Here is a 25,178-nt window from a genome sequence, read left to right on the forward strand (position 1 = left end):
ATTGCCATTTCCTTCTCCAATGCGTGAAAGTGAAAAGTGAAAGTGAAGTTGCTCAGTCATGTCCAACTCAGTGACCCCATGGACTGCAGCCCACCAGGCTCCTCCGCCCATTTGATTTTCCAGGCAAGAGTACTGGAGTGGGGTGCCATTGAGAGACCTCTGAAGTTGTACAAACAAGAAGGTGCAGCTCCCCTAGGCTTGACTACCTTGAGTGTTTAACTCATCTGCACTCTACAGATTGTGTGGACCACATAGACCCTGGCTTCCTTAGCTGGACTGCATGGTCGCAATTTGCACAGTGCTCCTAGAAAAGATGATCTAATGCTATCACTGTCCTTCCCATGGAAAAGGTCATCTAGAAGGGTCTTTGAGGCTTCATGGTGTGAACAGTGTTATGCAGCACTACATGATGTTGCATTAACCACTGTGATGGCTAATTTGAGGTGACAACTCAACTGGTAATATAACATCCAAATTAATCATTATTTCTGGTTGTAACTGTTAGGGTGTTTCTGGATGAGATGAGCATTTGAATCAGTGACTTAGTAGAACAGAAGGCTTTCCCCAGTGTGGGTGGGCATCATCCTATCCGTTGAAGGCCCAAATGGAACAAAAAGCAGAAAAAAGAAGAATATTTCCCCTTTTTCCTATCTCATTGCTTGAGATAGAACATTTCTATTCATTTTTTACTTCTTTTAAAAGAGGATGCACACCACCAGAACCCCTGATTCACAGGCCTTCAGATTGGGACAGAATTATATCACTGGCTTTCCTAGCTTTACAACTTGTAGAAAGGAGATTGTATAATTTCTCATTCCTCTAAATAGGAATACATTCCTCCAAATAAACCTTCTTCATATATATACACATGTAGGAATACCTATATATATATATATATATATATATATATATATATATATATATACATACACATACATACATATAAATATAGAAATAAAACGTCTCTTATTGGTTCTGTTTCTTTGAATAACTCTGACTGATAAACCTGAATATTGCAGACAGCTGCTCTTGTTAGATTCGGCTGCATAGACCTCAAATAGAACTTGGAAGAAACAGCAAAATCAAATACATGAAAGTTCATTCCAAACTATGCATGAGGATATTAAGATACCAGAAACAGCCAGATATTGCCCCAGAGGAGTTTCTCTTCCACTAGAGATGCTTCTTAGCAAGCCCAGAGAAAGCTTACAGGTGAGCTCTTCCAAATCTTGGGTTGTTGGGTGAGACTTTGATACGATCCTGAGGGCAGGAGAGTTGTTGCAGGCCATGTCCAGTAATCCAAAAGAATGATTAATCCACATGGGGAGGCACAACAAGGAAGATTGGGGCCTTTGATGTGAATCCTGTCTTAGGATCTGCCAAGTCTTCCTGATGTGTTACTAGGCTTGTCTCTCTGACTGTCATCATCAGATGCATATATATGCTGGACCCTCTCAATCCCTGGCATCCATTGCCCACTACCACACAGGTCCTATCTGTCAGATCACCATTGTCTCCTCGATCTGTGGTCACTATTCATTCCTTTTTGTGTGTGTGTATGTGTGTGTGCACCATGCAGCTTGTGGGCTCTTATTTCCCCAACCAGGGATCAAACCTGGGCCCACAGCAGTAAAAGCACTGAGTTTTAGCCACTAGATCACCAGGAAAGTCTTGCCATTCATTGTTGTCTCATTTATACTTCATTCCACATTTATAGTCTGTCTGCAGAAATAATGACCTCTCATCTATTGTGTACAGTACATGGGTTTTAGGTATGCTGTTTGGATTCATACCACAATTACTAATCCTACCAGGTGAATATCCTTCATTGTTTTTTTGCCTCAGTTTCCTAATCAGTAGAGTGAGGACACTAATAACAACTGTATCACCAGGCTACCATGACCCTTAGTGAGTTCATGCAAAGCATTCAGACCAGTGCCTTACAGTCCTGAATATTCACTGGAAAGACTGATGGTGAAGCTGAAATTGCAATTCTTTGGCCACCAGATGCGAAGAATGGACTCACTAGAAAAGACCCTGATGCTGGGAAAGATTGAAGGTGGGAAGAGAAGAGGCCAAAAGAGGATGAGATGGCTGAATGGCATCACTGACTCGACGGATATGAGTCTGAGTGAACTCCGGGAGTTGGTGATGCACAGGGAAGCCTGGCGTGCTGCAGTCCATGGGGTCACAAAGAGTTGGACACAACTGAACGACTGAACTGAACTGAACTAACACACACTAAGCTTTCGTGTAAAGTTAACTAGTACTGTTACTTTAACACCATGCATGTCTCTGGTCAAATACACCCTCCTTTCTGGAGACTTTATTATGCTAGCTTCACCAACAAGAGTCTAATTTCTCTGATTCTTTTTCTACTTACCATTCATGTAACATAATCCACATCTTAGTAACATTGGCCAGTTTGCCAGTTGTTTTGTTCCACAATTATTACTTTCATCTATGCTAATGTCTTTGTTGACTTATTAACTCTTGAACATGTCTTCATGTATATGTCTTGTTCTTACAATTTTTACTACCAGTTTCCAATTCATCATCTAAATAGCTCATTTTTGATAAAATATAGCTCTATATCAGCATAATACATATGAAGATTGAATAGCACATAAGGAGACACTGAAATAATACCTTTTATTAGGAGATCCCCAGTGATATTCCCCACTGAGAATGTCATAAACTCATTGTCTACTAATTGCTTTGGCAGAAGGCACAATGTGGGTGGTATCTGACTGAGGAATTGGCAAAAATGTACAGAACATTTAGTTGACCATATAAGGCCTCTCTGTTGAAACATGTATATTATCAAATGTGAAACAGATCATCAGTCCAGGTTTGATGCATGAGACAAGTTGCTCAGGGCTGGTGCACTGGGATGACCCTATGGGACGGGATGCGGAGGCAGGTGGGAGGGGGGTTCAGGATGGGGAACACATGTATACCCATGGCTAATTCATGTCAATGTATGGAAAAACCCACAACAATATTGTAAAGTAATTAGCCTCAAATTAAAATAAATAATTTTTTAATGAAAAAAATGAAAAGATGCAACAAGCTGAAATGTGTGTTTAATGAGAGTGGACATAGAATATGGGAGAGAGAGGAAGTGGTTTAAAGGATTAAGTTGGAACAAGTGCACAGGAACAGGAATGTGAAAGAACATGGTCTTCTCAGGGAAGAACACATATTTGGTCCTCATGGGAGAAGACAGTCAATGATATAACCTGCAAAAGATGAAGGGCAAAAAGATAAGTGGTCCAAGGCAAAGAACCATGTGTTGGATGTGGTAAACTCCATGGAGATCCAATTTGCTTTTCAAATCTACCATTTGCGTATCAATGTGCAGAACAGATCAAAAGAGGTCAGCAGAAAAGGGAGATTGAGTATCCATGGCCACCTCCCTCCAACATCCAGAAAAGGGAGATTGAGTATCCATGGCCACCTCCCTCCAACATCCAGAAAAGGGAGATTGAGTATCCATGGCCACCTCCCTCCAACATCCCGTCAGACTTACACATGGACGAGCACACCATGTCTGCTGCCATGTGGAACAGGGCCTGGCTGTGGAAGCGAGCGTGGAAGGCAAGGTCCATGGTATCACTGGAGAAGCAGTATAAGCAACCATGAACCACATGATAAACAGGTCAAGCCTATCGGGATCATCTTGAAGAGCCAAATGACCACCTCCCTGGCCGCCTGCAGCAGTGCTTGAATCCAAGTGTCAGATGCATTTTGAGTTCCAGCAGCCATGCACGGGGGCCCCAAGCTATTGGAAACCCCTAGTGGAGCCCTCCAAGAGCCCCCGAGCCAGGCTTCTGCCCTACTTCTCTAAGCCAGGCTCTAGCCTAAGCGTTCACCACCTGGCTGAGGGCTGGCCTCCAGATGTCCTAGGGGATCTGCCTGCCTAGACCATGCATCTGGTACTTCCTTTTGTGGGCCTGGCACAGCCCCACCTCCTGGCATCTCTTCCTGGGGCCAGGTGTGGGCCTGTGACCCAACTTGCCTCCCTGCCCAAATTTTGGATGCTCCTCCTTCTGCCAAGGTGGTGAGTGTCCACACTGAAGGAGTCTGCATCAGGGCTTCTGCATGCACAGACATACACACACAAATGCACACACACATTGACAAAACGTCACTCACATTATCAACTTTATGTGTTGAAACCTCCTGCAAAGATGTCTCCCAAACTCATTCTACCCATGAACAAAATGAAAGCGCCTGTTTCACTGCATTCTGAATGTTATTTTCTAACCATCATCGTACATCTTATAGGGAAAAGGTGCGTCTTAAATTCTTTGGTTTGACTGTTTTGAACAATACCTGGGGACAGACTGAAAAGCATTTGAATGAAAATTATACCGGATATTCACTGCATTTATGGAACGATTCTCTGTGGATTGCCTGATCAAGAACGTGGCCCATCTATCAGTTGGTCAGGGTGAGGGTGTCGTTGGTAAACCCAGACTTGTGTCTGGTTTCTGTAGTGATGGCATTCCGGCTTAGCAGTGTGACCTTAACCTGTGAAGTTTAGTGTAACTGTGGATTGCGAGTGTTAGCGTTGCCTCCCTCACCCTTCCCCTCATGAGATGGGCTCCATGCTGCCACAACATAGGGCTGGACCAGGGTACACAAATTGCTGTGGGTTGTCTTCTGGCACGTGGTTCAGTCACTGAGAATACATCTATATCTGGAAGAGTAATGGCTGCCCCAATAGACCCACATCACTTGTCCCAATCAGAAGAGAAACTCAGACCACACATAGCAGGAAACAGACCTTCAGGTCGGTGCCACTACGGCTGGAGACTAGGAGGAAACCGAAGCCTGTATCCCTAGCCTGTGTCCCTGGGATACAGAGAGATGGAAAGATAGATCGCTGGAGGGATATAAAGACAGGGAGAAGAATGGGGAGGCAGGAAGAAGGCTGAGAGGACACCAGCGCTAGAAGCAAAACACAGACTAGCCTGCATTTGCCTCTGTCTGGAGGAGAATTGTGCCCTAGGGGCTTCCAAGGTAGTTACAACCTTTGCAGTCTGAGTCCACCCTTCCTCCAAGCCTGAGCAGAATCACACTGTGCCAGGGGATCCATCCTGAATGTCATGAGATGACCACCAGTCAGTCCAACAGTATTGGCAGTAAGGTGCTCCAAGCCTTTCTAGTCTTGGCATTCCTGCAGTGGTGAAAGAACAAAAAGCCAAAAAGGAACCCAGAATGGGCAGGTCCCTACTCATCCTTTATTCCTATAATCTTCCTGTCAGCCGCTCATTTCTCTCCAAGGTGAGACCACATTTAAGGAAAAAGGAGAGTAGAAGGAGGCAGTGACCCCTGCTCTCTGAATGTGCGTGTGTGTGTGTGTGTGTGTGTGTGTGTGTGTGTGTGTGTGTGTGTGGAAGAGGCAAGTGAGCCTTAGTGATTTATGAGATCCCTGACATCCAGCAAAATAACAGAGTTCTAAAGGTGCACACCTGTTCCACAAGCTATGTGTACTGCTACATGAATGTGCCTGTGCACTGAGACCATACTTCTGAGTGTCAGGATATCCAGTGTTTCCCTTAAGATTCCACGGCATCATCACATATTTCCTCATATCAGTATTTATGAGGGAGACACATACAGCTTGGCCCAGAAAAAGCCCTCAATAAATGGAAAAAATTATGCACACTCAAGTCTTCCCCAAGTTCAAAATTCTTTGGTCTCCTATAAAACAGAAAACATGTCCACTGATTAATTCTGTAATTCATACCTGCTTATCCTGTATTCGGAGTACAGGGGAGAAGTAGACCCACCCATTCCAACATCCAAATCTCAGCATGTTTCACTCTTACCTGCTGACTTGGACTTGCATAGCTAAGTCATAGGTAGTTCACATCTTAATGGATAAGTCATTCTTTAACCAGAGTAGATCATAATACTGAGACAAAGAAAGAAATTTCAGCTGAAATGACTGTATAGAAGATCTTCGATCTCCACATACTGAGGAACCCCTAGGACAGGAGGTCACACATTGCAGCTTTGGGGTCCCCTAGACACTGATCAAAAGATGTGAGTAGCTGACACCTGCAGCCTACAAGATCTATATGAAAAATTGGGGAGAGACCTGAGTCCACCACCCAGCGAGTAGATCTTCAATCAGGACAGCCTGGGACAGTCTTACTTTCTTTTCCCCAGGAGCACTATTTCAATGAGCACAAGGTTTTAATGACCTCCCTAGCCCTCAATGTCCCTGGCTGTTCCCGCACCCAAGTTGCACCACCTCGCTCCAAGGCCGAGTGAGCCTTGTGCGTGCATAAATATGCCATGTCGGACGCCATGTGGAACAGGGTGTACCTGTAGATGTGCGCATGGAAGGCAAGGACAATGGCTTCACCCGAGGAGCAGTATGGCAACCACCCACCCCGTTCGGATAAGGCCAACACCTGTCTGGACCACCTGGAGGAGAGAAATGAGTACCTCACTGGCCACCTCTCAGAGTGCTTGAATCTAACTAGTAGACTCACCTTGAGTTCCAGGAGCTGCTCAGGGAGGCCCAAAGTAACTAGCAGTCCATGCTAGACCCCTCCAAGATCCTAAAACTGGGCCTCAACCTTGCTTCCCTGAGCCAGGCTCTAGCCTGAGCCCCCACGACCTGACTTGAGGCTGGACTGCAGATGTCCTGGGGGATCTGCCTGCCTAGGCCCTCTTTCTGGTACTTCCCTTCACCTGCCTGGCATACCCCACCTCATGGCATTCCCATCCTCGGCCAGGTGTGTACATGTGATCCACCCAACGTGCTTGCCTGCCCAACTCCTTGATGCTCCCCCCTCTGCCTACGTTCTTTAGGCAGATTGAAGCATTATCTTAAAATTGTCTGGAATTACTATTCCCGCACCATGTTGCCATTTGAATGGCTATTTCATAAAATGTCGTCATGCTGAGCTCCACAAAGAGTTTTTAAATTTACTATTAGAAATTTTATGCAATGTGTGTAGAGTTTTAATTTTTTTAAAGCACTAGTAAAGACAAAAGCTTTAGCCACTCCATTACCTTTTCAAATCTGCTCATCTGGTAATGAGTGAGATGTAGTGAATAATTCCTAATACTCAAAGGACTGGATTCTAATACAAATTGGATCAGGAGCTTATTGTGTGCTTCCAGGTTTTTGTTCCCATGACTTCTGATGTTCTCCAGAACCATGCTGGGCCATTGCTCGTATCCTCAGCCTTAGCAGGAATGGGACATACACCCCCCCACATACACACAATATCCAGGTATGCATCAGTCATCCTTATGAATCGGTGACAAGGATCACCTCTCCTAGGAAGATGTCAGATTACCTACCATCCTTCTTACCTTAACACGGGGAGACCTTCAGTTCTGGTCTCAAGAACCCTCCACCTGCCACCCACCACCTCTCATCAATGCCCAGATTACTGAGCCCGGAGTCCCACTCAGTACCTGTTGTGACGCACAGGCAGAGCCATATCTTCATCAATGCTGCCTGGAGTCATCACAAACAATAACATCTACAGCAGGAGCATTTCCATCATACAAATTTTATTGAAACACAACATTGTAAAAATTAAAAATATTTTACACAATCGTCTGTTGCTCTCTGACATGAGTGGTAAAATACATCTTCCATTTGCCAAGACTGGTGAGATCAGCATAGCAACTGAAACCGTCTATAAACAACGCCTGTGGTTGTATTCCCTATTGCAAAGGCCCACAGAGAACTCACCACAAGAACACAGGTTTTGGTAAAATATAATTGAACTGGAGGGTGAACAATGACTCCTACATAATCCTTTTCCTTGAGGTACCTTGGGACAACTTCTACTGAAGGTAGTTCCCTGTGGCCTGAGTTTGGCCCTGAGTGCAGCAATCACAATTTGTGGGTGACAGACACCTGCAGGGACCTGGTATCTCACGTTAGGGTATGGCAGGGCAAATATAAAGTTACATAAGAAAAATGGTTTAATTTTCCCCACTGAAAACTGATAGTAGTCCTTCACCCCTCCTTTCACTTTAGAGGGTTAACTTTGGAAAATGTGTCAGTTCTTTCTCTGCCTCTTTATATGTGTGGAAATCTTTTAAAAAGCTCAATAAACCTCTTGCCATCTTGACAACTGAGGAATGCTCCTTCAAGGATCCAACATGAAAATCCATGCAAAGAGGGGTGCTAGGTAGGAGAGAGTCAGACACGATTGAGAGACTGAACTGAACTAACTGAGGTAGGAGAGAACAACTTAAGCAGTTGAAACAGAGACTTCTGGACACTCGGGGTAAGAAATGACCATCAAAGCAGTGCACAAGAGTAAATAAAGCTAAATAAAAGTAAATAAAGCTCCAGGAGAAAACCATGAAAAAGTGATGAAAGGCAACATCTCAGTAGGATTACAGCATCTGCAGAAACAAGAGGTGTTTCTTCTCAGAACTCCCTCAGGTTATGTTATTATGCAACAGTATAAAACATTATGAATAACATTAAACAGTGCACAGAACGAGCAGCGGTAGCAAAATCATCTCCTGGCAGAGAGGCCCACAATCCACTAGGAAAATGAAATGTGAAGACCTGATCCCAATATTAATGCCTCACCTTCAGTACAGGTCCACATTCACTCACTTCACAGCTATCCATGTGCTTTACTATCTTCTATGTCACAGTTACGGCCACCCAATAGTAGTGAGAGGGACCTGGGCTAGGAGACAGGAGACAGGGCCCTGAACCCACAATGTCTGCCACATATTTCACACCAAAGATCCTTGCCCTTCCACTGTCAGTCTTTCCTTATACTCTCAGAGCATCCTCCTCATGCCCTTGCTGGGCCCAAATTTCCCTAATCAAGAGGAAGCAGAAGCCTGAAATAGGGGAACCATTGGACCATTTTCCTCCCCATACTGAGCTCCCTTTTGCTCTCACCCACTCCTATATCGCAACACAACAAACAATGCATAACTGCCCCACCACTGTGGTACTAACAACATCTTCTTCCTTGAGATTTCAGAGAAGGTCCCTTTGAGGCAGTGTCACCCCCACAACAGGAAGACCCAAATGGAAGAGAAGCCACCACCAAGCACAAAGGCTTTCCAGCAGATACACAGGGGGAGAGACAGCTAAAGCCTGGGGGTGTAACCCTCTCCAACAAGAAGAAAACAAGGTCTTCATCCTCCAGTCGTCACACCTGACTCGAATTTCCTGGTCATCCAGGCTCATCAGCACATGACCGGAAGGAAACAAACGGCCAATTCCAGGACTGCTCATTGACAAGACCCACCTGACCTCATTTTTTCAACCAATGTGCTGAATGTGCTACCCTCTCCCAGCACTGGTGGCCCCACATAATATAAGTTTATTATAAGTTTCTTATATTATAATGAACTTAATATAAGTTTCTTATATTATATAAGTTTATCATATCTTACTTGTCTAGTTGGTCAGGCCAGTTGCTTCCAGATCCATTCTTCACTTGACAGTCCTAGGGGCTGACCAGTACTGGACTTTTCCATCACAGGTTCTGAAGGAGACCTGCAAGAAGATTGCCTGTGGGTTCACAGACTAGCAAAACTGTAGGAAGTTTAAGTAACTTGGAAACTCATATAGGTGGGTGCCTGTGGCAAACACCCCATTTCCCTTATGTAGAAAAGCTTCTGAAAACAAAGGAAGCCCAGGAACCCAGTTGAGCACAGGAACCCAATCATGCTACCTCTGCCCATTATAGACTAGGTCAAATGTTATGTCAGGTATCATAACACAGAGACTGATCTCCAGAGATATGGCTGTCCCTTCAAAATGAACAAGTAGTTGATCCTGCTTTAAACAAACATCATACAGTAATTATGGAACATTACAGTGAAAGGCTATGACACTTATTTGAAGAAGGACAGTCTCAGAGAACAGCTTTTATTTTTTCTTTACTCACAGCTTGGGCCAGTGGACAGCTTGCCGCCAGTCACTGTGGTTAAACAAGGGTTAAAAAGCCAATTAGAATAATGTTTTTTATATTTAGGCAAAGAAGATAATGAAAAACTTTTACAGAAATATTATGATACAGCCCAGGACCCACATTTAACTGGGTAAAATGACACCAAATGCATAATTGTTCGGCAGAAGAAGATCCCAAACTCTGTTAATGGCAGACATAGTCAGATGAAATGCATTCATTGTGATAACACATCAAAGACAAAGTCACATGATAACGTCTGCATTTAAAAATCAAGACTATCGCCCAATGTTTATTCTCAAGGAGGTTTTTGAAGAGGGAACAACACCAGAATATGAACAAAATAACTCTATCAAACAAGAAATTATAATGCAAAATAAAGCATAATCAGAGGTGAAGCTCACTTCCTGTAATTGATATTTACACAAAACCATTTAAAGAAAGTTCTGGGGAGCCCCAGGAACAAACTTAATTGAATACAGTGGGTTGCTGCTGCTGCTGCTAAGTCGCTCCAGTCATGTCCGACTCTGTGCGACCTCATAGACAGCAGCCCACCAGGCTCCGCGTCCCCGGGATTCTCCAGGCAAGAACACTGGAGTGGGTTGCCATTTCCTTCTCCAATGCATGAAAGTGAAAAGTGAAAGTGAAGTCGCTCAGTAGTGCCCAACTCTTAGCGACCCCATGGACTGCAGCCTACCAGGCTCCTCCATCCATGGGATTTTCCAGGCATGAGTACTGGAGTGGGGTGCCACTGTCTTCTCCGGAATACAGTGGGTAGAACAGGTAAAATTAAAAATGGTGAGAGAGTCCATTCTGGCTGACAAGAGAAGCCCAATCACAACCACCATGACTGTGCAAACTCAAGCACCCAGCTAGACCATTCAATTCAGAATATGCCCATTGAAAATACGTTTATTTGAAGAATACCGGTGAAACACGACCAAGAACACAATTAAGCAAAGTCAAACAATTGCAATGCCTTGAAAAGGCCCAACCATTATAATGTATAATAAAAGGAAAAGGAAAACATTGGTTGCTTGAATCCCTTCTGGGTTTGAAAGAAAGCAACAGCCCAGGAGACAGCTTTTTTCTTATTTGTAACCCGCACACATCACCAAATCTATTAAGTGACATTTGTGCTTGAATACAACGATCTTAAACAGACACAAAATGCAAAACAGCCTTCTAAGGTTACAGAAGGTCATGTCTAGGGTCCGTGAACGATCCCGGAGCCAAACAAGCCATCTGTTTACTCTCAGGATTTGTGTTCCGTTTTAAGGAAACACGTGAAGAAGACCATTCCAAAAGTTAACGGAAAAAATTATATTCAACTTAAAGCCATGCAGTTAAATAAAACACAAAACACCAAGGAAGCCAAGGGCTGTCAGCTGATATAACACTGCACACACTCGCTCAGAGACTTACTTTCTTGTTTCACGTGGAAAACAACAAAAATATCCTCAATGGTTAAGAAAGGTCACAAAAATGGCCAAGATCAACATGTGAACCAACCGGGCAACGATATATCCACCCCAAAAGTGCAAGGCAAAATACAAGGCAGAATTAGCTCCATGGCAACCAAAGGTCACCCAACTTTCCAAGACCCCCACACCACCCAGCCAACCGCACCCACCCTGTCCTTACAGTAGGACACAAACACTACAAAACATTAAGACCATGAATGGGAAGGGCATCTCCAAGATCCACAATTAAACAAAGAAAATCTCCATTTTCATCAGGCTGTTACAATAACGCCCAACAGCAAACCAGGAAGTTCCTGAGAGACCTTCTCTGCCTTCCAACCTGGAGCTGACAGACACGTCTGTCAAAGTATCCTTTAGGACACATCATCTACCCGCCTCCCCAAATCACACTGCAGATAGCAAAACATAAAGTAAGTAAAACTTAGCTTTTGAGATCTTGGGAAAAAGAGTCGCCACGTCAAATCCTAACCCAGGAGAATCGTGGATGGAAGCCCCACAGGACAAACCAGACAGTAGGGAGCTTGCTGCTGCTGCTGCTGCTAAGTCGCTTCAGTTGTGTCTGACTCTGTGCGACCCCATAGATGGCAGCCCACCAGGCTCCTCTGTCCCTGGGATTCTCCAGGCAAGAACAGTGGAGTGGCTTGCCATTTCCTTCTCCAGTAGGGAGCTTAGTCTGGCACTTAGTCAGACGCTAGGGCTTCTTTCATGACATTTCCATGGCCATGCCTCCCACCTCTCATTGGTGGGCCTGCAATAATTGACAGGGAGATTGGCCATTCCACTCAGGTAGGTCTACTTGTGGGAATCTGTCCTTTTCCCATGGCCCAGCTGTAATGAAATCGCTGCTCCTATTTCTATGTCTCTCTATGTGTGTGTCTATCCCTTAATGCCTAGCTCTAATTCTTGGGTCTTTACCCAGATCTTTTGTTTCTTGTCATCTTGGACTTTGTAAAGCATTCACATTCAGTTTACCCAGGCCTAGGGCAATTACCTCTCTTTCCAGGAAGCCATCCAAGCTTTATCCTTCCCAGGCATAATACGAGTTCTTTGTATTAGATATGAACATGGAGATATATGAGAGCAGAGATGCAGGGGAACTGTTTATGAGCTCTGGGATCAGATAGTAGGGGGCTGGGCACAGTGTGAAGGAACCAAGGTTTTCACTTGGAAATGTGGCAAATCAATTCAGTTTGCAGACATTTTGGGACAACCAGGGAACACTGGCAATAAGCTAACTCATAGAAGCCTCTTAGGATTGGTATCACCCTTCTCAGGATTTTAATATCCTTTACACTTTTCTATCTGTGAAAATCTTTTACTCCCTACAAGGCCAGGCATAAATCATTTCCCTTCCTCTTTTCTAGAATTCATGTTCCCACCCCAGCCACAAGAAAAGTTATTTCTCCTCTTGCTATAGGAAGAAACATGAGGACTTCATATTTCTGCTACAATGGTTACGAAACTTCACATATATTCAGAGTGAGACTGGAAGTCCACTGCTTTCCCTGGAGGCTTCCTGAGAGATTTCGACACCTGCCCTCCATTTGTGAGTTGTACAAATGAGAAAGTGCAGCTCCCCTAGGCTTGACTACCTTGAGTGTTTAACTCATCTACACTCTAAAGGGTGTGTGGACCATATAATCCCTGGGTCCCTTAGCTGGATTGCATGGTCATAAGTTGCACAGTGCTGCTAAGAAAGATGATCTAATGGTAGCACTGCCCTTCCCATGGGAAAGATCATTTAGGGGGGTGATTGAGACTTCATGGTGTGAACAGTGTTATGCAGCAGTCCACGATGTTGCCCTACCCAGTGAGACAGCTAACTTTATGTGCCAAGTTGACTGGGTATGGAACGTCCATATTAAACATTATTTCTGGTTGTATGTGTGAGGGTGTTTCTGGATGAGATGAACATTGTAATTGTTGACTTAGTGAAATAGAAGACCTTTCCCAATGTGGGTGGGAATCATCCAATCCTGTTGAAGGCCCACATGGAACAAAAGGCAGAGAAAGGAAGAATTCTTCCCATTTTTCTTAACTCGGTGCTTTTGATAGAATATTTCTGCTCATTTTCTCCTTCTCTTCAAATAAGATTCACACCACCACAGCCCCTGGTTCACAGGCCTACAAACTGGGACTAAATTATATCACTGGCTTTCCTGGCTTTACACCTTGTAGACAGGACATTGTGGAATTTCTAAGCCTACATAAATAGGGAATTAAATTCCTCAAGATAAACTTTCTTCACACACATAAATATAGATAGAAAATGTCTCTTATTAATTCTGTTTCTTTGAATAACTGACTAATAAACCTGAAACATCGCAGACGGCTTCTGTTGTTAGACTTGGCTTCATAGTCCTCAAATAGAACTTGGAAGAAACAGCAAAATTAAATACATGAAAATTAGTTCCAAACTATGGGTGAAGAAACTAAGATACCAGAAACAGACAGCCAGATATTGGCCCAGAGGGGTTTCTTTTCCACTAGAGATTTGATGTTCCTCGGAAAGCCCAGAGAAAGATTACAGTTGAGTTCTTCCAAACCTGGGGTTGTTGGGTGAGCCTTTGACAAATATCCAGAGGGCAGGAGAGTAGTTGCAGGCCTTCTCCAGTCATCCATAAGAAACGACTGGTTCACATAGAGAGGACAATAATGAAGACTGGGGCCGTTGCTGTGAATCATGTCTAAGGATCTGCCAAGTCTTCCCCATGTGTTACTAGGCTTGTCCCTCTGACAGACATCAGCAGATGCATATGTGTTGGACTCTCTCAAGCCCTGGTGTGCAATGACCACTACCACACAGGTCCTTTCAGATCACCAATGTTTCCTCTACTGGTGGTCACCATTCATTCTGGTTTGTTTTTTTTTTTTTTTTTTTGGTGTGTGTCACTGTGCAGTTTGTGGGCTATTAGTTCCCCAACCAGGGATTGAACCTGGACCCATAGCAATAAAAGCACTGAGTTTTAGCCACTGGACCACCAGGAAAGTCCTGTCTTTCAGTCTTATCTCATTTATACTTCATTCCATGTTTATGGTCTGTCTGCAGAAAATAATGTCTTCTTTTCTACTGTGTACAGTACATGGGCTTGAGGTACGCTGTTTGGATTCAAACCACAATTACTAGTCCTACCAGCTGAATACCCTTCATTGTTTTGTGCCTCAGTTTCCTCATCAGTAGAGTGAGGATACTAATAAGAACTATGTCATCAGGCTGCCATGACCCTTAAGGAGTTCATGCAAAGCATTTACAGTAGTGCCTAATAATTCAGAATATTCATTGGAAGGGCTGAAGCTGAAACTCCAATACTTTGGCCACCTAATGTGAAAAGCAGACTCACTAGACAAGACCTGATGCTGGGAAAGATTGAAGGTGGGAGAAGGGACCTACAGAGGATGAGATGGTTGGATGGCATCACTGACTCGATGGACATGAGTTTCAGTAAACTTCAGATGTTGGTGATGGACAGGGAAGCCTGGCATGCTTCATTCCCTGGGGTCACAAAGAGTCGGACATGACTGAGACACTGAATTGAACTGAACTAACATACAAGAAGCATTCATGTAGTTATCTTGGACTGTTACTTTATCACCATGAATGTCTCTGGTCAAATAAACCCTCCTTCCTGGAGACTTTATCATGCTGCTTCCACAAACAAGAGTCTAATTTCTCTGACTCTTTTCCTACTTACTATTCATGAAATATAATCCACATCTTAGTAACATATTGGCCAGTTCACCTATTGTTTTGTTCCGTAATTATTACTTTCATCTATGTTAATGTTTCTGTTGACTTATTAACTCTTGTACATGTCTTCATGTATATGTCTTGTTCTTTAAATTTTTACCCACGATTTTCCAAATCATCAACTAAGTTGATCATTTCTTCCTGATATAATATAGCTATATAGAGCACAATACATAGCACACAGACACTCAATAGCACATAAAGAGACACTCAATAGCACATAAAGAGACACTGAAATCATTCAGTTCAGTTCAGTTCAGTCACTCAGTCGTGTCTGACTCTTTGAGACCCCATGAACCGCAGCATGCCAGGGCTCCCTGTCTATCACCAACTCCCGGGGTTTACCAAAACTGATGTCCATTGAGTTGGTGATGCCATCCAACCATCTCATCCTCTGTTGTCCGCTTCTCCTCCTGTCCTCAATCTTTCCCAGCATCATGGTCTTTTCAAATGAGTCAGTTCTTCACATCAGGTGGCCAAAGTACTGGGGTTTCAGCTTCAACATCAGTCCTCCCAATGAACACCCAGGACTGACCTCCTTTAGGATGGACTGGTTGGATCTCCTTGCAGTCCAAGGGACTCTCAAGAGTCTTCTCCAACACCACAGTTCAAAAGCATCAATTCTTCGGTGCTCAGCTTTCTTTATTAAGAGATCCCCAGTGATATTCCCCAATGAGAATGTCATAAACCCCACTGTCTACTCATTGCTTTGCCAGAAGGCACAATGTGGGTGGATCTGATAGAAGAACTGGCAAAAATGTACCGAAGGTTTGGTTGACCATATCAGGCCGGTCTGTCAAGAAAAGATGCACCAAGCTGTAATGTGTGTTGCATAAGAGTTGATGGAGAACGTGGGAGAGAGAGGAGTTGGTTTAAAGTATTTAGGATGAACTAGTGCAGAGGAGCAGGAATGTGAAAGAACATGGCCTTCTCAGGGAAGAACACATATTTTGGCCTCATGGGAGAAGACAGTTAACAATATAACCTGCAAAACATGAAGGGAAAGGAGATAAGTGGCCCAGGCAAAGAACCATGGGTTGGATGTGGTAAACTCCACTGAGATCCAATTTCTTTTCAAATCTATGATTTGGGTGTCAGTGTGCAGAACAGATCCAAAGAGAGGGTCAGAAGAATAAGAAGACTAAGCACACATGGCCACCTTGGTCCAAATTCACATGAGTCTCGTGCATGCACGAGCACACCATGTCTGCTGCCCCGTGGAACAGGGCGTGTCTGTGGGTGCGGGCATGTAAGGCAAGGATCTCGGAATTGCCAGAGAAGCAGGATAGGCAACTGTCAAACCCATGTTAAACCTGTCAAGCCTGTCGGGACCACCTTGAGGAGAGGAATGACCACCTCAATTACCTCCTGCTGCAGTGCTTGAATCCAAGTGTCAGATGCATCTTGAGTTTCAGCAGCTGGGCACAGAGGTGCCCCAAGTGACTGGCAGCCCCTAGTAGAGCCCTCCAAGAACCCATGAGCCAGGCCTCTACTCTGCCTCACTGAGCCAGGCTCTAGCCTTAGCCCTCATCACCTGACGGCTGGCCTCCAGATGTCCTTGGGGATTTGCCTGCCTAGGGCATGCTTCTGGTACTTCCCTTTAGAGGGCGTGACATACCTACACCACCTGGTATCCCTTCCTGGGGTCAAGTGTGGGCCTGTGACCAAAACAACTAGCCTTCCTGCCCAAATCTTGGATGCTCGTCCTTCTGCCAAGGCGTTGAGTGTCCACACTGAAGTAATAAGCATCAGGGCTTCCACACACACAGACACACACATGCACACGCACACACACACACTGACAAAAGGTCATTCACATTCTCAACGTTATATAATATGTGCAAACCTCCTATGACGATGTCTCTGAAGCTCAATCCCCTCATGAATGGGAAGAAAGTTCCTGTTTCCCTGAATTCTGAATGTTAGACTTTCTAACCATCATTGTACATCTTATAGGGAAAAGGCAAGTCTTAATTTCTTTGGCTTAAATGTGTGTGAATAATATCTGGGGGCAGACTGAATAACATTTGAATGAAAATTATACCAGATATTCACTGCATTTCGGTAACTATCCTCTGTGGATTGCCTGATCAAGAACGTGGCCCATCTATCAGTTGGTCAGTGTGAAGGTGTCCATGGTAAACCCAGAGATGTGTCTGGTTTATGTAGTGATGGCATTCTGGCTTAGGACTATGACCATAACCTGTGAAGGTCAGCATAACTGTGGATCCTTATTGTCAGAGTTGCTGTCCTCATCCTTCCCTTCATGAGATGGGCTCCATGCTGCCACAACATAGGGCTGGTCCAGGGTATGCAAATAGTCATGGGTCATCTTCTGGGAGTTGGTTCAGTCACCGAGGGTCGATCTACACCTGGAACAGTAATGGCTGCCCTATGTTGACCCATATCACTTGTGCAAATCAGAAGAGGAACTGAGACCACCCATAGCAGGAACCAGACCTACATGTCTGTGCCACTGTGGGTGGAGATCAGGAAGAAATTGTAGCCTGTGTCCCTAACCTGTGTCCCTGGGATATACAGAGATGGAAAGATAGATCACTGGAGGGATACAGAGACAGAAAGAAGAACAGGGAGGCAGGAGGAAGGTTGAGAGGACACCAGCACTGGAAGCAAGACACAGACTAGCCTGCATTTGCCTCTGTCTGGAGGAGAATTGTGCCCTAGGGGCTTCCAAGATACTCACAGCCTTTCCAGTCTGACTGCATCCTTCCTCCAAGCCTCACCAGAATCCCTTCATGCCTTGAGATCCTTCCAGAATGTCATGAGATGACCACCAGTCGGTCCCAAAGTCTTTGGAGAATGTTTCTCCAAGCTTTTCAAGTCTTGGTAACCCTGGGGTGGGGAAAAGAATCAGAACAAAAAGCAGAAATGGAAGCCAGAATGGGCAAATCCTTACTCATCCTTTTTTCCTATAAGCTTCCTGTCACCCATTCATTTCTCTACAAAGTGAGACCACATTCAAGGAAAGAGGAGAGTAGAAGAAGGCAGGGACCCACTGCTCTCTGTACGCTTGTGTTTGTGTGGAAGGGGCAGGTGAGCCATAGCCATTTAAGCGATCCCTTACCTCCAACAAAATGACAGAGTTCTAAAGGTGTACACCTGCTCCAGGAGTTATGTGTACTCCTTCATGAATGTGCCTGTGCACTGAGACTCTACTTCTCAGTGCCAGGATATCCAGGGTTTTGCAAAGGTGCCCTTGCAGCATCATGTTTATCCATACATCAACAGTTATGAGGGAGATACATACAGCCTGGCCCATAAAAAGCCCTCACTAAATGGAAAAAATTATGCTCACTCCTCTCAATTCTGCACCAAGTCCAAAATCCCTTGGACTCCTATAAAACAAAAAGGGGCCAATGATTAATTATTAAATCAATACCCTCTGATCTTGTATTTGCAGCACAAGTGAGAAATAATTCCATCTCCTCAAAAATCCAAATCTCAGCATGTTTCTCTCCTGCCTGTTGACTCGGACTTGCATACTTAAGTTGGGTAGCTCACATCTTAATGGATGTTATTCTTCAACAGGAGTACATCATAACACTGGGACAAAGAATGAAATTCCAGCTGTAAAAACAGTATGAAAGAAAGTGAAAGTGAACTCGTGTCCTACTCTTTGCGACCCGTGGACTGTAGCCCACCAAGCTCCACAGTCGCCATTTCCTTCCCCAGGGGATCTTCCCGACCCAGGGATCGAACCAGGTCTCCCACATTGCAGGCAGACGCTTTAACCTCTGCGCCACCAGGGAAGCCCAAAAAAGAACAAAACATAAGGCGGACGGGCGACCTCCTCCAGGGGTCTTTAAACCTCCGCACCGGGACGTGCTAGGTACCTGGAAAGGGGGAGGCGGGCGAGGGGCACGGCGCGCCCCACGGGCCACCGCCCCGACGCCGACCACCAACCACCGCGTCCCCGCCCGCGGCCGCGCGCGGGCCTCGGCGCTGCCGGCCCGTGATACACGGGGAGCCCCCGCCGTGCGCCGGTCGACCGCCGCCCGGAAGGCCCCGCCGGCACCAGAAGACCAGCCCTACCCGTCCCGCTGAAACGGGGCAGAGCCCTCCCCACCGCCCCGCCCTCACACGCCCGTACGGGCCCGGCCCCACCGGCCCCCGTCCTCTCCCCCAACCACCGGGGGGGCCCCTACCCGCGCCCGCGTTCCCGGGCACCCGTCCCTCCCCACCACCACCGAGGGCAGAGGGAAGGGGCTCCGACGGGAAGCTTGGCGCCAAGCGGGCAGGGGGTCGAGAAGAAGGGAGAAACCAGACAGACACAAGCCGCGAGAGGCGTGGGGGGCGGGGGGCGGCGGGGGCGGGAGAAAGCCCCGAGGCTCGGAGGGCGGGGAGAGGCGCCTGCTGACCGCGCGGCAGGCCCGGAGCAGCGGACGACCGACGACCGGCCGAGGCAGACCGGTCCAGGGCCGGCGGCGAGAGGCGACGGGGAAAGGCAAGCGGCCGCGCGACGGGGAAGCCGCCGCCCGTCACGCCGCACAGCCCGCGAGACGCGACCGGAGGATCAGCGCCGCGCGGTCCGCGGCCGGGGGGGGAAAGGCAGTCGTGGCCGGCGCCACGGGCGAAAGGCGCGTGGTGGGGCGGGGGGGCGCGCGCGGAGCAAACCCCTCACCCCCCGGAACCCTCGGGCCAGCCTCGAGGGACGTGGCGGGGAGGGCCGGGCGGGAAGAGGGACACACACCCAAGGCGACGCCATCGGCCGCGGGGCAGGGGGGGGCGGAGGCGCCAGGGGCCGGCGGTGGGGCGGGGCGGGGCGCGGCGGGGCGGGGCGGGCGGGAAGGCGGAGGAGAGCCCGCCTCTTCCCACCCGATCCCCAAACTCTTGCAACGCCGCCCCCCAACCTTCTGGCGCGGCCCCTCGTCCCCCAGAACACCGGGGAGGCCACTGGACCCGACCGCCCGGGGCGGGGCGCCCTCCGGGCGCGTCTCCCTCCCGCACGGGTGGAGGAGAGGCTCGCAAGCCGGGCGGGGCGAGGCCACCGCGCCGCTCTCGGAACCGACCGCACATACTCAGGAACCCCTTGGGCAGGAGGTCACACGTTGCAGCTTTGGGGATCCCTAGAGGCTGATCACAAGATGTGAGTTGCTGACACATGCAGCCTATACGATCTTTATGAAAAATCGTAGAGAGACCCGAGCCTGAACCCTCACCACCTGACTTGGGGCTGGACTGCAGATGTGCTGGGGTTTCTACCTGCTTAGGCCCTCATTCTGGTATTTCCCTTCGCCTGCCTGTCATACCCCCCACCTCCTGGCCATCTGCACCTCATGTCAGCTGTGGGTCCACTCAACTTGCCTGCCTGCAAAAGTCCTACGTTCATTAGTCAGAGTAAAGAGTTATCTTAAAATTCTCTGAATTACTATCCCTGCACCGTGTTGCCACATGAATGGCTATTTCACAAAATTTTGTCAGCATGCTCAGCTCTACAAAGGGCTTATACTATTAGAAATTTTATGCCATGTGTTTAAGGTTTTGATTTTTAATGAATTTTTATTGAAGGAAAATTGCTTTACAGTATTTTCTCTTTTCTGTCAAACCTCAACATGAATCAGCCATAGGTATACATATACGCCCTCCCTTTTGAAACTACCCCCTATCTCCCTCCCCACCCCACCCCTCTAGGTTGATACAGAGCCCCTGTTTGATTTTCCTAAGCAATACAGCAAGTTCCCCCTTGGCTATCTATTTTAAGTATGGTAATGTAAGTTTCCATGTTACTCTTTCCATACATCTCACCCTCTCCTCCCCTCTGCCCATGTCCATTACTCTATTCTCTATGTCTGTGTCTCCATTGTTGCCCTGTAAATAATATCTTCAGTACCATTTTTCTAGATTCCACATATATGTATTAGAATATGATATTTGTCTTTCTCTTTCTGACTCACTTCACTCTGTATAATAGGTTCTAGCTTCATCCACCTCATTAGAACTGACTCAAATGTGTTTCATTTCTGAGTAATATTCCATTGTGTATATATATACCACAACTTCTTTATCCATTCATCTGTGGGTGAACATCTAGGTTGCTTCTATGTTCTAGCTACTGTATAGTGCTGCAAATAACAATGGGATACTTGCGTCTCCTTCAATTTTGGTTTCCTCAGGGTATATGCCTAAGTGTCGGATTACTGGGTCATATGGTGGTTTTATTCCTAGTTTTTAAAGGAATCTCCATATTGTCTTCCATTGTGGCTATATGAATTTAGATTCCCACCAACAGTGCAAGAACCTTTTCTCCACACCCTATGGAGCTTTTCTTGTTTGTTAACATTTTAATGAGTGCCCTTCTGACTGGTGTGGGGTGATATCTCATTGTAGTGTTGATTTGCATTTCTTTAATAATGAGGGATGTTGAGCATTTTTTCAGGTGTTTGGTACCCATCTCTATGTCTTCTTAGGAGATATGTCTGTTTAGCTCTCTTTCCCACTTTTTGATTGGGTTGATTGGTTTTCTCATATTGAGTTGTATGAGCTGCTTTTATATTTTGGAAATTAATCCTTTGTCAGTTGTTTCATTTGCGATTATTTTTTCCCATTCTGAGGGTTGTCTGTTCACCTTGCTTTATAGTTTCCTTTGCTGTTCAAAAGCTTTTCAGTTTAATCAGTTCCACTTTTTACTTTTGTTTTTATTTCTATGACTCTAGGAGGTGGGTCATAGAGGATCTTGCTTTGATTTATGTCACTGAGTGTTCTGCCTAAGTTTTCCTCTATGAGTTTTATTGCTTCTGGCCTTACATTTAGGTCTTTAATCCATTTTGAGTTTATCTTTGTGTATGGTGTTAGGAAGTCTGCTAATTTCATTTTTTCACATATAGCTGTCCAGTTTTCTGAGCACCATTTATTGAAGAGGCTGTCTTCGCCCTGTTGTATATTCTTGCCTCCTATCTCAAAAATGAGGTATCCATAGGTATATGGGTTTATTTCTGGATTTTCTATCTTGTTCCATTGGTCTATATTTCTGTTTTTGTGCCAGTACCATACTGTCTTGATGACTGCAGCTTTGTAGTATAGCCTGAAGTCAGGAAGCTTGATTCCTCCAGCTCCATTCTTCTTTCTCCAGACTGCTTTGGCTATTCAGGGTCGTTTGTGTTTCCATATGAATTGGGAAATTTTTGTTTTAGTTTTGTGAAAAATGCCATTGGTGGTTTGATAGGGATTTCATTAAATTTGTAGATTTCATTTGGTTGGTTGTGTAGACATTTTCCCAATATTGATTCTTCCTACCCAGGAACATGGAATATCTCTCCATCTGTTTATGTCATCTTTGATTTCTTTTATTAGTGTCTTATCATTTTCTGTGTACAGTTCTTTTTGCTAGTTAGGTAAGTTTATTGCTAGATATTTAATTTTTTGTTGTTGCAATGGTGAATGGAACTGATTCCTTAATTGCTCTTTCTGATTTTTCATTGTTAGTATAAAGAAATGCAAGTAATTTCTGTGTATTGATTTTGTACCCGCAACTTTGCTAAAGTCACTGATTAGCTCTAGTAATTTTCTCATACTATCTTTAGGGTTTTCTATGTACAGTATCTTATCATCTGCCAACAGTGAGAGATTTACTTCTTCTTTTGTGATATGGACTTCTTTTGTTTCTTTTTCTTCTCTGATTGCTGTAGCTAAGACTTCCAGACTATGTTGAATAATAGTGGTAAAAGTGGACACCCTTGTCTTCTTCCTTATCTTAGGGGGAATGCTTTCCATTTTTCACCATTGAGAATAATGTTTGCTGAAAGCTTATCATATATGGCCTTTCCTATGTTGAGGTAGATTCCTTCTATGCCCATTTTGTGAAGAGTTTTAATCATAATTAGGGGCTGAATTTTGTGAAAGGCTTTTTCTGTGTCTATTGGGATGATCATATTGTTTTTATTTTTCAATTAGTTAAATGGTGTATCACATTGATTGATTTCCATATATTGAAGAATCCTTGCATCCCTAAAGAAACCCAACCTGGTGATCATGTGTATGATCATGGTCATCATGGTATATGATCTTTTTGATGTGTTGCTGAATTCTGTTTGCTGAAAGTTTATTGAGGATTTTTGCATCTGTGTTCATCAGTGATATTGGCCTGTAATTGTCCTTTTCTTGTGTGTTATCTTTGTCTGGTTTCAGTGTCAGGGTGATGGTGGCCTTGTAGAATGAATTTGGAAGTGTTCTTTCCTCTGCAACTTTCTGAAAGAGTTTTAGAAGGATAACATCAGCTCTTCTCTAAATGTTTGACATATCTCTCCTCTGAACCCAACTGCTCCTGGCCTTTTGTCTTTTGGGAGATTTTTGATCACAGCTTCAACTTCAGTGCTTGCAATTGGGTTGTTCATAATTTCTATTTCTTCCTGGTTCAATCTTGGCAGATTGAAGTTTTCAAAGAATCTGTCCATCTCTTCCAGGATATATATTTTATTGCCATATAGTTGTTCATAATAGTCTCTTATAATCTTTGTATTTTTGCATTGTCTGTTGTAACCTCTCCTTTTTCATTTCAAATTTTGTAGCTTAGGTTTTTCTGTTTTTTTCTTGATGAGACTGGCTAAGGGTTTGTCAATTTTGTTTATCTTCTCAAAGAACAAGCTTTTAGTTTTAGTAATCTTTACTATTGTTTCTTTCATTTCTTTTTCATTTATTTCTTCTCGAAGCTTTATGATTTCTTTCCTTCTATTAATTTTGGGTTTTTTTTTCTTCTTTTCCAGTTGCTTAGGTGTAAAATTAGGTTATCTATATCAGATACTTTTATTGTTTCTGGAGGTAGGATTGTATTTCTAAAAACTTCCCTCTTAGTACAGTTTTTGCTGAATCCCTTAGGGTTTGAGTTGTTGTGTTTTCATTGTTATTTGTATCTAGAAAATTCTTAAATTTTCCTTTTGATTTCTTTAGTCACCTGTTGGTTATTTAGAAATGTGTTGTTTAATCTCCGTGTGTTTGTGTTTCTTGCAGTTTTTTTCTTGTAAATGATATCTGGTCTCACAGTGTTGTGGTCAGAGAAGATGCCTGATACAATTTCAATTTTCTTAAATTTACTGAGGTTTGATTTGCGACCCAAGGTGTGGTCTATTGTGGAAAATGTTCCATGTGCACTCGAGAAGAAGGTGTATTCTTCTGAATTTGGATGGAATGTGCTGAGGATATCAATGAGATCCATCTCATCTAATGTGTCATATGACTTGTGTTTCCTTATTAATTTTCTGTTTTGATGATCTGCCCATTGGTGTGAGTGGGGTGTTAAAGGCTCCTACTATTATTGGGTTACTTTCAGTTTCTCATTTTATGTCTGCTATTGTTTGTCTCACGTATTGAGGTGCTCCTATGTTGGGTACATAGATATTTACAACTGCCCTGTCTTCCTCTGGATTGATCCCTTGATCATTATGTATTGTCCTTCTTTATCTCTTGTACTTTAATTTAAGGACTATTTTGTCTGATATGATGACTGCTACTTCAGCTTTCTTTTGCTTCCCATTTGCATGGACTATATTTTTCCATCCTCTCACTTTCAGTCTATATGTGTCTTTAGATCTGAAGTGGGTTGCTTGTAGACAGCATATAGATGGGTCTTCTCTTTGTATCCATTCAGCCAGTCTGTGTCTTTTGGTTAGAGCTTTTATTCCTTTTACATTTAAAGTAATTGTTGTTATATATGTACCTATTGCCATTATTTTAGTTATTTGGGGTTGATTTTCTAGATCTTTTTCCTTCTGTTGTATTTCTTGACTATATAAGTCCCTTAAACATTTGTTGTAACGCTGGTTTGGTGGTACTGAATTCTCTTAACTTTCGTTTGTCTGAAAAACTTTTTATTTCACCATCAATTTTGAGTGAGATGCTTGCTGGGTACCACAATCTTGGTTGTAGATTTTTCCCTTTCAGTACTTTAAATATATCCTCTCATTCCCTTCTGGCCTACAGAGTTTCTGCTGAAAGATCAGCTGTGAACATAGGGGCTTCCCTTGTATGTTACTTGTTGCTTCTCCCTTGCTGCTTTCA

General features: G+C 44.6%; 1 long non-coding RNA gene across 3 annotated transcripts; it reads right to left on the reverse strand.

Annotated features, from left to right (window-relative positions):
* Positions 1-3,069: 3,069 nt before the first annotated feature.
* On the reverse strand, positions 3,070-18,751 carry LOC108634470. Of its 3 annotated transcripts, XR_001917632.1 has the most exons (5): positions 18,568-18,751; positions 17,872-18,020; positions 9,418-9,520; positions 3,533-5,185; positions 3,070-3,242 (listed from the first exon to the last, which is right to left on the reverse strand). It is a non-coding gene; the product is annotated as an uncharacterized LOC108634470 (long non-coding RNA). The 3 variants fall into 3 exon arrangements; XR_001917630.1 differs by having other exon boundaries at positions 3,070-5,185; XR_001917631.1 differs by having other exon boundaries at positions 3,070-5,185; positions 9,418-9,947.
* Positions 18,752-25,178: the final 6,427 nt, after the last annotated feature.

The sequence above is a fragment of the Capra hircus genome (assembly GCF_001704415.2).
Source record: "Capra hircus breed San Clemente chromosome X unlocalized genomic scaffold, ASM170441v1, whole genome shotgun sequence".
Taxonomy (NCBI): domain Eukaryota; kingdom Metazoa; phylum Chordata; class Mammalia; order Artiodactyla; family Bovidae; genus Capra; species Capra hircus.